Below are 13,401 nucleotides of genomic sequence, written 5' to 3'. Positions count from 1 at the left end.
TGTCGAGTGCCGAGGTCAATCCGACAATTCCGGTGGGAACATTCCGGTTCATCAGCGCCCGACGTCAAGCGCTACTCTCTGTGTCTCTTTTCGCTTATCAGCTGCGCGTCAGTTGCGCTGTAAGCCAGACATTCTTGCACCACCATGTTGGTCGTCATATTCCAAAGATCGGGATCGCTTATCATTCCGTGTACCACACCTTCTACGCTGAAGTACTCACCAAAAGCAGCCACCACCGTGTTTTGTACTGCAGTCGCCTCTCTACATCTCGATATCGAAGGGATAAGGAGAGATAGAGACAAAGAACAAATTTTTAATGAATTCTAGGTTGAAAAACACTCCGTTACCAAGAAAACAATAAACAATCAGACGTCATTGCGCGTTCCTAATTTGTTTTGAATCCCAAAAATTTGGTCTAGTAACCTTACAGAGAGAAAATTGGGAACGAAAAATTAACAGTAACACATCGAGGTATGGAGATATCGAGATAAGGAGGATATCGCGACGTGGAAAGAGAAATTGTATGCAAAATGAAGGGACCTAAGAAATCATCGACATAAGGAGAGATATCGAGATCTATATTCGAGATGTGGAGAGTCGACTGTATATTGAACCTCGGGCAGTCGAAGACAACATGTTCTGGCGTTTCTTCAATCTCCGTACATTCTGGACAGAATGGTGAAGACGCATGGCCGAATCGATGCAGATACTGCTTGGAGAAGGAACAGGAACTGTATGAGCTGGAAGTTCATTTCTCCATGCTCCCTTTTCACCCAGGTTGATAGATTCGGGATAAACCTGTCCACCTTCCTTTCTCGGAGGCAACCTATCCTTGGTGCCACTTAGCCAGCGAACGAATTCTTGCCAACTTCCTCGCTTGCCTGGTTTCTCTTCGCTGATAGCAGTCGATGTCTTCGGAGAGGATGATGCAAATCGGGATCATCTCAGCGATTACGAATGCCGCCTCCGATGATATAGTCCTGTAGGCGCTCATCACTCGCATGGTGATGAGTCGGAATGCGCTGTTTAACTTATCCCGATTCCGCTCGGCCTGTAGCGTCGCTCCCCAGGCTGGCGTACCGTATCTTAGTAGCGATGTTGATACGCCAGCCAGAAGACACCTCTTACTGCTTCTAGGACCATTGGGCATTCGATGTTCTATGTTGGGCATTCTCGTTTGCATAATCGACGTGGCTGTTGAAGTTCAGCCGATCGTCTATCATTACGCCCAGATGTTTCAACTTTCGCTGTCATGCTATGGCATGCCACGACAGTGATCTCACTGTCGACCGAATAGGTCTGCTATTCATTGAAAGCTCAGGGATCTCCCAAAGCTTTACAGAGGATTCTCAAGCTTGCGAACTTGCATCCCTCAGCCTTGTAACTGTCGTTTATGATGCTACCAACTTACTGCCTAGATCAATGATTCACAAAATGAGGTCTGCGACCCCTAGAAAGCCATGAAACCTTTGTTAGGAGGCCGTGAAGACCATAAAAAGATTGGATCAATGCTTGATCCAAGTCAAGAGGCCTTCCTTGACCTAGTAATAAAATGCGCGACAAAAATCGAAGCTATTCGATACCCGGTCGGTCCAGGATCTTTTCGTAATTTACTTACATCCCCAGGGCATAAAGTGTCATTATGCCTTCCACACGATATAAAAATAGGAAAAAAGCAACTTTGGCAAAGGCTTTGGCTCTCATTTAACTGTGGAAGATCTCAGCTGTGAAGCAAGCTCTGTCCCAAATGGGACGTAATGCCAACATGAAGAAGAGCCCAAAACATGTCAGAGTGTCATTGCATTAAACAAAACAACATCATCAGTCAATTCAAAATCATTATGCTCTTACTTGGATGCCTGTATGATTGTAGCGAAGCTTCACAACAGTCGAGTGTATTGTAGAGTTTCATCATCGCAAATCTTGGGCGATGCTTATTTCCAGCTTACCCAAGCGTACTCATGACCTTGCAATTGTTTCTTCCGAACTACGCACTGATCAATTTACACAAAATCGTAAATTGAATAACTCTAGACAGTTGTATGTAGGTTGCCTACTTCCCGTCCGTTACCAAAGCAAGAAATTTGGGACTAACCCTTGAGTCTTAGACAAGATTGACATATCCTCCAACTGTCGAGAGCCGTCCCAGTCCCGTCTCTACAAAAACTGGAAAATCGAAAGGATTGGTCAATTAACCATCTACTTATGAAAGATGCAGAGGACTCTGCGATCTCCCATAGGTGTTAGGGAATGTTGTGAAATGTGATTGAGAAGGGTTATGCCATACAATACGTTAGAGAGACGTTTGGGCCAGATTGTAGATTGGCACAATGGTAGTAGATTGAAACAAACTCACCCAAATCTTCGAAACTCCTGTGCAATTCATCTTTCCTCTAACAATGAACACTAGTCGTTTTGCCTTCGTTCAGGGTGACCAGCGCACCGGGAAATCGGGAAAACCGGGAAAAAGCCGGGAATTTCGAATCACCGGGAGAAAACCGGGAAATATACGGGAATTTCAATTAGTACCGGGAAAATTTTGCATACCAAGTAATGTTTTAACCAGCATGATCTATACCAGTGCTTCCCAAACTTTTTCAACTTTCGCCTCCTTGAGGCCCCCTTAATATGTGATTCACATATTTTAATTAAGCGCTGTACGCCAGAAAATTTCCTTGACTCGCATATCACATAATATTTTCTTAAATATCGATAACCCACAGTTACTACGAATGATTTATTGGACTGTAATTTATAATATCGATTTTAACAATATCTTGCGTGCATTACAGACTACTGAATCAGTCATTCCATCATCTGCCGTTTCTAAAATTACTGCAATAATTTTCAGAGATTGTGAATAATAAATGTTTGATGTTTCTGGGAACGCATTTTTATCCAATCCAAATACCCTGAAACATATATGAAAATCCAGAATGTTTTTCTACTCATTGTTCAATGCAATTTTTCTAACACCAAGAAAACTCGATTTTTTTTCGGAAGTTCTGAAAGTTCAAATCTGACGCATCTCCGAAAATTCTTCAAATGTTCAAAAAGTGTTTTAAAATTCACTTTTTAAAAATACATTTGAAGAAAATACGGGCCCTATTTTATAAGTCGAGTCGATCAAAACGACTCGACTTGAGTCACTGTCGAACAAAAATTTCGCTCGACTCGGCTCTGTCACTCGAGTTTATCGGCAGTTGTCACTCTATGTGACTAGATTACTATGGGAGTCGACGGGTGACATCTGAAATATGCATGCTTACTTTGATCGACAATGACTCCAGATGAGTCACATGAAACCGCTCGATTTACAAAATAGACCCCTACGTCTTTAGAATCGTTGGAATCCGATTTTTGTTTGCTAAATTTTTCAAAATTTGTTTCTAAAATAATTTGTATCATAATAACTAATGAAAAAGAGTGCAACCGGAACATCAAAATGAGCACATTAGATTTTTTTGTCCGTTCTAAAAACTCATGATATTAAAAAACCTGAATGCATCACACAATCATCAAGTGTTGTCTATCATAATTTGAAAATGATCATGATTAGAGATATAACGGTTTATAACGATCAAAATGACTCGACTGGAGTCACTGTCGACCGAAAAATTTGCTCGACTCAGCACTGTCACTCGAGTTTTTCGACAGTCATCACTCTATGTGACTGGATTACTATGGGAGTCGACGGGTGACATCTGAAATATGCATGCTTGCTTTGATCGACAATGAATATAGACGAGTCACATGAATCTGCTCGATTTACAAAATAGGCCCCTAAGTTTGGAATTGATTAACCATCAAATATGTGTCCTCCAAAGGTTAGGAGTAATTATTTTAAAATGCTCCCGTGTTAGCTTTTTAGCACCCTTTCTAGATTTTTCGCCCCCCAAATTCTGTTTTACAAATTTTCGCCCACTTGAGCCTGAAAATCGCCCCAGGGGGGTGAATTCGCCCACTTTGGGAATCACTGATCTATACTTCAGTGAATTTTTACTAAAGTTTTTGAATTCGAATCCCAAGTTATTCAATAAAGCCAAGAACATATTCTTTATTTTTTATCAGAAATAATTGCCCTGAGAAAATGTTCTAGATTTGTGGGCATAAAACATAACAAAAAATTATATGCTGATGACCATGGAACGAAATGTTGAACAATTTATATATTCATTTTTATGTCTACCAAACCTGTGACCGTTTAAAATTTAAACTATGATTCATTCAAAGATTGACTCGATCCCATAATATAAACAAGGGTCAATCTTTTTTTTAGCGCTAAACTTTTTCATAACAAATTTTACAATTACCTAAAATGACCGTCGTAAAATATCGTTTCATAGATCAAACTGAAATTTAGCAGAATCAGTATAAGCCCAAAAAAATTGAATGCGCAGCAAAATATCTGATTTCCGTCTACTCCTAATAGAAATGCTTTGGTTTAAACAAAAAACTCGTACTTAAAAGTCGTTTGAAATAGTAAAAAAATTCGCAATGATGTTTCTTAGCATATCATTAAACCGGGAATATTTATGAAATATCGGGAAAAAACCGGGAAAAAACCGGGAATTTGAAATTGACTTTTCACTGGCCACCCTGTTCGTTGTTCAGCAGAGCCAATCACATCCCAAGCCGTACTGTTCACGGATTAGAGGATAGAATCATACAGGGCATAATGTATCTTCGTACCTGCCCACGATATACGCATGCAAAAATGGTCATTGGCACAGTAAGCTCTCAGTTAATAACTGTGGAAGTGCTCTTAAGAACACTAAGCTGAGAAGCAGGCTCTGTTCCAGTGGGGACGTAATGCCAGGTCTTAACATCTATAGCACTGTTTCTCAACCTTGGTAACGGCGAGAAAACGGCTCCCTGTGAGGTGTTCGTTTCAGCGTGCTTTTTGTGTGGTCGGGGGTCCGCGGACCCCCTGTTGAGAAACGTGGATCTATAGCATCTGATAAATGACGTCCATCAACCAGCACGTGACCTATTTAAGAACAGATATTGCCACTTGGAAATAGGTTAATAATTGACATCCCTGCAGCGATGGTTACCTACAAACCGCTGACCGTTATCATTGGTGACGGAAGGCTTCCCATATCGTCAAACTTTTCGTTCGCTGGCGTGTATATCCTGATCCACGGTTCACTTAACGGTTCGCTCTAATACCGTCGCTGTAATATATGTGGAACTTGAATGAAGTATGCTCGATGGGACCCACCACTCGGAACTTAAATGGTGGTTGCATCCACCGCTTGGAATTCTTATCCTGGGATTTTTTTGTTTTTATATTGAATATTTTTTCTTCACATTTTTTTTTTCGTAGACCAAATAATGAAACCGTACCTTAAAGACAATGTATGTATAGCGTATTTCCAGGCATAGCAATCCCATCTACGACGAACATATTGAGAAAATCAAGCAGCAACATAAGTAATAAGACATGTTTTAGATTTATTCGTATATACCGAAATGTACGTAGATGGTAACCTCGAACAACCTACATTATATAAAAAAAACTAACTAGAGCAGAATCGACAAAATTTGATTGAAAACTTCCGAACTTATGCGCGAAAGCTCGACTTCAATTCTACCGAATGGAGAATACTGAAAACTCCCACAGTAGCTAGAGGAAAATTGGCCAAACAATATTCTCCTTTTGAGAACACAAGCAAACGGAATTCATTAGATGTTTAGTAAAAAATCACCCATTAGTATCAATCGTTAAACGTTCATATTGATCGCGAAAATGCATCTGCGATAAGTTCAGTCGAGGACAACATATCGAGAATACTGACAACTTCGTCATAGTTCGAAAGAGTTTTCCAGTTTCTTGATAAGAGGTTTTCGTCTCTACCCAGAAGAAGTAGTTGAGTTTTAAAGGAACCTGCTTGGGTTTCAAATAATTTTCTGAACATTATAAAACAGTTTTTCGTGTCATGCCAGGTACAAGGTAGAATCTGATTCTACTGACGCTAGTTAGTAGTAGTAGAAATGTTACATTTTACAGCTGCTCCTGTCCAATGGCAGGGCTGCAATCATGATCTCAAGCCTTAATAATTTTAAATGCTGAAATAAGATCTGTTTACGTGTTTGGTTTATGCGCAGAACATCTTTACTTTTATCAATTGTTGATATATTACAATAATACGACAGTATGGCGTTCCATGGCTTAGTTTACCCTAACTTAGAACATCTGAATTGATATATTTCGTTTTTTATTGTACGTATTAATATCCAACAGATTTGAGCGAGTGAATAATACCCTAAAATTTAAACATGATTTGATCACCCACAATTTTCAGTTGAAATGAAAAAAAAAATAATGTTGGTACCTAGCGCCAAACTCTTTGTTTAAGATCCCGTGATCAAAGTTGGAGAGCACCAAATCACAAAATGTTTTAAAGGTAAAAATGCCCACTCATTGATCACCCAAACACCATTTGAAACTTTTGTTATCTAATTAAGCATTTGCTGACTGGGGCGCGGATGAATCACCGGACAACAATCCCAAAAGTCCAGCCCGGCAAACACAGTCACACATTGGAACACAACACTCGCCATATTTGTATATACGTGTAAAGCATAAAATCATTGAGTAAAGGCAACAGCAAACAAATAAAGAAAAATAAGCGTGTACCCGGAAGGAGTAAACTACTGAAACCGATTAGAAGCAGAATAATTCTTAAACCAGTATCAGATTGCAGAATTGAACGAACATTTCGAAATCAAACCAGCAAATTTAATCTGATACCAACAAAGCAATCACATATTGCTTATGTATTATCCCGAAAAGTTTTGAACAAAATACAGGAACATAAAAACCACAAATCCACTAAAACCTACGGCGTTACACGGTAACAAGAAGGTTTAGTCGCCAAATCAAAGACAAAAATATCATCCGAAAACGAGTGGGACAAGAATATTAACCAGAGTAATCGCAACAAGAACTACCTAATAGATAATCCATCAGAAACAAAAGGAAAGGTTGAACCGTAGTTTGTACCAATTGGTAATTTGTAAACAATAAAACAAGTTTGTATATAACAATAAAAGATAAACATATTTGAAAACAACATTGGAATATATTTAAAAAACCATTAATTTGTATACGTTGAATCATCCGAAAGCACTGGCATATTATAAGACATATCAAGCAATCATCGAAAAAATGTGGTAATTTTGATTTCACATTTCTTAGCATCGGTTTCCTGGAATTTCATCAGAGATTCCTTCAGATTTCCTCCTTTACGATATCATAGATATATTCTTCCTGGATATTTACCTGGATCACCAGCTCATATTGAAGATTAATATCCTAGAATTTATTTAAGGGCTTCTTCTTGTTTCAAGCTGAGGGTCGTGGGTTCGAATCCGTTCGAGAATCTATCCTTAATGGAAATTTCCATGACATTCCTGGGCATAGAGTGGTCCGTCCCACTCGGGCTCAGATTGGGTACCACTTCTAGTACTGCATTTGGTCCCTCGGTAGTGCAAAAGGTACCCAAGTTTGTTAGATCGCAGTACACTTTTCACGGCATTCTAGATTACCTTATGAGCCATGAAATTTTGGGCAACTGCAAGGGACATAGAGGTCTTTAATATGTCTTGGGTATCATCGTACCTGCCACACGATATACGAATGCGAAAATTGTGAATTGGCAAGGAAAGCTGTCAGTAAATAACTCTGGAAGTACATGAGAACACCAAGCTACCAGCTAATAACAACAAAATTGTACGACAATTGTATCAAACTTTGTGTCAAATAACAAACTTCATAAAATTAATTTTAAGTTTTAATTCATAATAAAATTATAACACGATTTGTTATGAAAAATTTGAGATCAATTGCTTAGACATGATCAGTTTAAATTAACATCAAGAAAATAACAAATTTTGTTATAATTCAGCTGTAAATACAACACAATGAGGTACATTTTTGTTTGATTTAAAACATATTGAGCTATATTTTTGTTTAAATTATAACATATTTTGTTTAATGTAGATGAAATTTTGTTATTTTAACTACTAATCAGTCAAAATTATAAAAAAATTGGTTAGAAAATGCTATCTGTGTAACAAACTCTGTAACGATGCTGTTGTAATCAACTTGTCGGGATTTTAGGCAGTTTCTCGACTTCAGAAATTTTAAAAAGATTTTCTCAAAATTGTTATTAAGCATTTCGGTATAATTTTCGTAAGTAATTCTTCCAGCTTTCTTGCGAATGGTTTCGCCAAGCTGATGAAATATTACAAATCTCGAAGACTTATTCAAACAGACTCAAGTCGGAAAAGTTAAAAAACTTACTTTATCATTCCTACGTGTTTCGCAGATGAAATTCTACACGTTCCGCTCTAAACCAACTCGATTTTTCACTTTTGAAACGTTTAATTTCCGGATTTACAAAACGACGAAAGTAAGATTCTCCACTTTCGTAACCTAACCGCTACTTTCGCCGCTCTGTTGTATGGGAGACAAAGTGACTTAACCACGAATCAAAACAAAACACTACTTGAGCCGATTTTACACTGGTAGAAAAACGTCGAAAGTAACTGAATGAAACGACTTATCATTTTGTTATAATTATTTTTGTGGGAAATAATAAAAACTACCTAGTTTTTGAACGCGAGCTGATTGTATGCTAAATTTAAGTGATGTACACGGCAAAAAAATGTTTAAAAGGTGGTTCATTTTAAACCAGTTTTAGAAGACAGGTTGTGATTCTTGTTAATTAATTTTCTCAAAACCGTATGAAAGTTACTTACGTCGATTTGAAAAAGTAATCGAGAAATATGTATTCACCATAATCCGGGATAACATTAATCAGTTTTTTTTATGTTTATGGTCAAACTCTCATAACTTGCGTTGAGTTGAGTTAGAAATCTTAAAAAGAAACTATTGTTCCACTCGAACTTCTGCCCCACTTCACTTTATTGAATGTTTATTCTAATTTTTTACTAGAAGGGACATTCCGGTCAATAATAACCTAGCTGATCAATGTTACCCCGTTTTACGGTACGGTACTATTCAATATACATGGTTTCCACCAAAAGTTTCTCAAGTATTTTTACAAATTTCTCCAGAAATTGAAGTGTTTATTATTACCGGTAGTTCATCATTGAATTTTCACGAGACTCATACAGATCATTCCTCTGTTTTTTTTTTAAGAAATTCTCCAAAAGTCGTCCAGGAATTTTTCAGAGGAGAAAATATAATGAATTTACAGGCATAGAAGTCTCAAAAGATTTCTCCTCGAATCCCTCTGCCCCTTCTTCTACGAGGATTCATCCAGAAATTTATACCTGAAATATTGAAATCCCACGACTTCATCCAAAATCAGAATCTACCGAAAATTCTGGAGTTCTACCAGAACCTCAGGGATAAATTAAAATTACGATGAACCCACCAAATCCGCTGGATTCCAGCCGTACTTCAACATGATGAAGTATGAAAGCTGTATCATGATAAAGAATAGAAATTGTATCAAAAACGCGCATTGTCCAATTCCCGGCATTTAATGAATTAAGGTACCGTGGGGCAAGTGGGTAATGGAATTCGCATAGTTGAGATTCTTCAAATTCTAGAGACTTTAAATTGAAACAAATGAGGTGGTATATATTTTTTAGCTTGACTCCCACCAAATATAAGCAGCATGCTGAAATTGATTTTTATGAAAAATTGAAGAAAAAAATACAGAAAAAGTTTTTGAAAAATGTCTCTTACTTTTCACTTGCCCCAAAAGTGGGGCAAGTGAAAAGTTTACCGTTTTGAACAATAAATGCAAAAACAAGCAGTTATATTCACGATTTCTATTAGCTTTAACATTTGTTAATGCTTCCCAATGAACAATAACATAAGTAACATGTAAAAAAAGAAAATGTTATTCTTTTCACTTGAATTTTCTTCTGTTCAGTTATGTTAGTTGAAATGATTCGACAACATTATAACTGCAACATTTCCAATGTTAGTTCTTACATTATAGGACAGCAATTGCATTTCTACTTTGTAGAATTTCCACCGCTCGTTATTTGTTTTTGAGAAAGTCGGATATGACGTCGGATAACTCTTCGGGAGAAATCAAACGGAATCCTTCAATAACGTATTTAGAATCTATTTTTATGTGGATAGACCTATACCCCATTTTTATGTTTTGAACTTGCTTTACATAGACATTCCACGAGATTTCCGTGTGTTCTCTAATATTGCAACTTTTCAGTCAAAGTCTCCTTTTAATTGGCTGCCCGAAGTAGACATATTAATATTGTAATGTTTGGCAACATATTTTAGAGAAGTTCCATGATTTCTAATAGCTTTTAACGCTTGAGTATAGTGTTTCTTGAATTATCAGCACGTTATGTTTTTCTATGATAATTGCGAACCATGTTTACTTATGGCTACTTAAAGAGAAAACACAAATTTAATCTCTAATGATAAACTTTTCACTTGCCCCACCTGATAAGCAAATTGACGGTGTTTAAATTTAGTTATTTTTAGGTCTACGTCGAATTAATTATAAAACTTTTTTTATTGCAGTTTGAAACTGTCACAGAGGACAACTAAGAAAGGGTACAGGAACTTTTTTCCACTGAAAATATTAAAATAAGATTGTACGCCGCCAACTTGTTACGGAGTAACAATTGACAAGCTAATAATTTTTCGCTCTATTATGCAATAATGGCTGAAAAATCTCAGAAATTTCTTACCTATCGTAATGTTCTCAATTACCTCGAAGGTTTACGCATGAGTTTAAAACGTTAATTCACATATTCAGTAAAATATATCAATTGTTTTCACTTACCCCATTTACCCACTTGCCCCGCGGTACCTTAAATGAAAATTTTTAACATTTGTTCATTTTGTTCTACAAAAACTACTATCATGTATTAGGAACTTGGGTCTTATCTGTGCAAAATTACGATACATTAGTATATGACTTCAGCAATGGTGATTGAATAGAAATAAATGAAAGTGACCGGATGTGTTTAGCTCCGAAGCAACATTTTCGATTATGTTCGCTTTTACCATTGTTCTATATTGGAAAATATGTCGCATGTAAAGTTCAAATTTCTATGGAGCAATAAACTATTTTTCCCCTAAAGTTCAGAGAGAGAAAAGGATGCTCAAAATCACAAAAATGGAATATCTTTTGTGAGTCCGGAATACTTTCACGTGTTATCTCCTTGATATCATTCAACAGGACTGTTCATAGCACCGATTTAGAACTTACATTTCGTATGATTGCTATTTAAATTGTTTTTATTTTTTTTTAATTAGTTTGTTTTCTTGAAATACATGCAATAACAGAGTCCATCGAATCTGAGTTATGATTTCTAGACATAATTATAACAGAGAAGCATTCAGGCATTAAAATCCGTACACCAAAGAGATAAATTTAAGTCTGACCACATCATACAAAACTCTTATTTTTTGCATCAACGCATGAAGTGAACGGATTTTGAGCCTGTGCGATATCAATAGGTTTCAGGCAAAATTGTGTGATAGGTTTTCATGAATTTCTGAATAGCATTCTCAAACAGTTCTTCGCAATTTACAATGGACAATATTCTAATGTAATGCTGGGTATAATCTCAGAGGATCCTATAAAAGCTTATCACAGAATCTAGAGCAGGATTCTAAGAGAGATTTATAACAGTGATATGAGAACATGAGCGTAAAACTATTGTTCAAAATAACAGAGATTCAGTAGGTAATATATTTTCTCCAGGTGAATTTTGTTCATTGTATACAACGGGTAAGATTTACGATTTATGATATTGGTTTCAGTAGGGCACTGAAAATTATAAACCACTCTGTATATTAAAGCTGTAAAACAAGCATTAATAATATCGTCTTCAGAAATAAGGGACATCTTCGCAGGACTCTAATATCAGTTACACTGAGGAGAAGCAAGGGTAATATCCATTGGGTGTAGATACTATGAAAAAATATAAAATAAATCTGGTCGTAGTTCATTCCGAAACTGACTTTTCAATAATCTACTCTCAAATAAGACATAAGCATTCATTAGACATTCTTTCAAAGCAATAAAAACATAACTTTTGCTTAAATTATTTTATTTTACCTTATTTCACCCTGACTCAACACCTCACCTTCATCGGAAATAGAGTTTTTTACTCTACTGAAACCATCGGACGATTTGTCCGATAAGCTGGTGTTGCTGAAAATGCCGGTATCCATACAGTTAGTAGCTTGATGCCTCCCAACTGACAGTGAATCGGAGCACTCATTACCGCCGCGACGAGTAACACCAACCATCCAGCTCGAGCTCAGACTTGCGTCTCCTTCCGAATTGCTGTTGACCTCAGAACAACACGAATCGTTCCACGATCCAACCGAACCCGGCGAATGTGAACTTGAGATGCTTTCATCCAAAGCAAATCTGTCGCGATTGCTAATCCTGCTGACCGAACGGCTGCACGATTCAAGGAACTTTTGAGCAGCTCGTTCTGCAACTCCTCGCGATGGATTTTTTGATTTCTTGAAGCATCGGTTGCGTCCATCCTCGCAGATCTTCTGAATTGTCCTCGAATATCTAGGGTTTTGCTCTAGCACCGCTCGCTGGAAAGCTTTCTCATCGAAGTTCGGTTCAAGTGCAAAAGTGTCCAACTGTGGACGACACCCGAAGCAACTGCATCCAGCGTTCGAAACTGGAGTGGACTGATTTGCATGATGGAACGACGCAGCAGGTGACCCGCAACCGTCCAAGTTTTTAGTATAGCGCTCCTTCAGTTGTTCGATGTGCTTTAAATTCTGCTCACAGCTGCGGGCGATTTGCGAGATGTTTTGCGTTTCTCCGGCGATGACCTCCATGTTCTGTTGTAAAACTTCCAAGTTTTCCGTCAACTGATTTCCCAACTTCATATTTTTCGACTGCACCTCGATAGCAGATTTCCATATGCGAAGATTTTCCAAAAACTTTGAAGAACTTGGCGTATCCTGGTTAATCTCAATGGAATCATCTCCAGTGGAAGTTTTTGTAGGAGTTTTTGGAGGGCTTCTCAGTCGAACCGGAGGAGAGGGTACTTGCAACTGAACCGATGTATTTGATACGATTTCATTTGGAACTATGGTCAATTCTTTCCTACATTCCTCTTTATTCAGCTTCGGTACGGTTTTGGTTTCCCTGGCGGCCTTTGTCGTAGGCTGAAAATTGATTAGGTGCTGTAAGTTGTCTGCAGTGTCACTCTCGCTTGAATCGGACTCTAGTATTACTCCCCTGATGCTATCCTCTGAGCTGGAATGCGATAGATTTACGAACACTTGCTGGTTTGATGGGACGCATGGCTTCCTTGCATTAAGGAACGGTTGAAGATAACGGTTCACATTTGAACAATTAATCGCCTGTATAGCTGGATCGTGTTCGATTACTGCTTTCT

Source organism: Aedes aegypti, chromosome 3, assembly GCF_002204515.2.
Source record: "Aedes aegypti strain LVP_AGWG chromosome 3, AaegL5.0 Primary Assembly, whole genome shotgun sequence".
In the NCBI taxonomy this organism is placed as follows: domain Eukaryota; kingdom Metazoa; phylum Arthropoda; class Insecta; order Diptera; family Culicidae; genus Aedes; species Aedes aegypti.
This window is presented reverse-complemented; position numbering follows the sequence as displayed.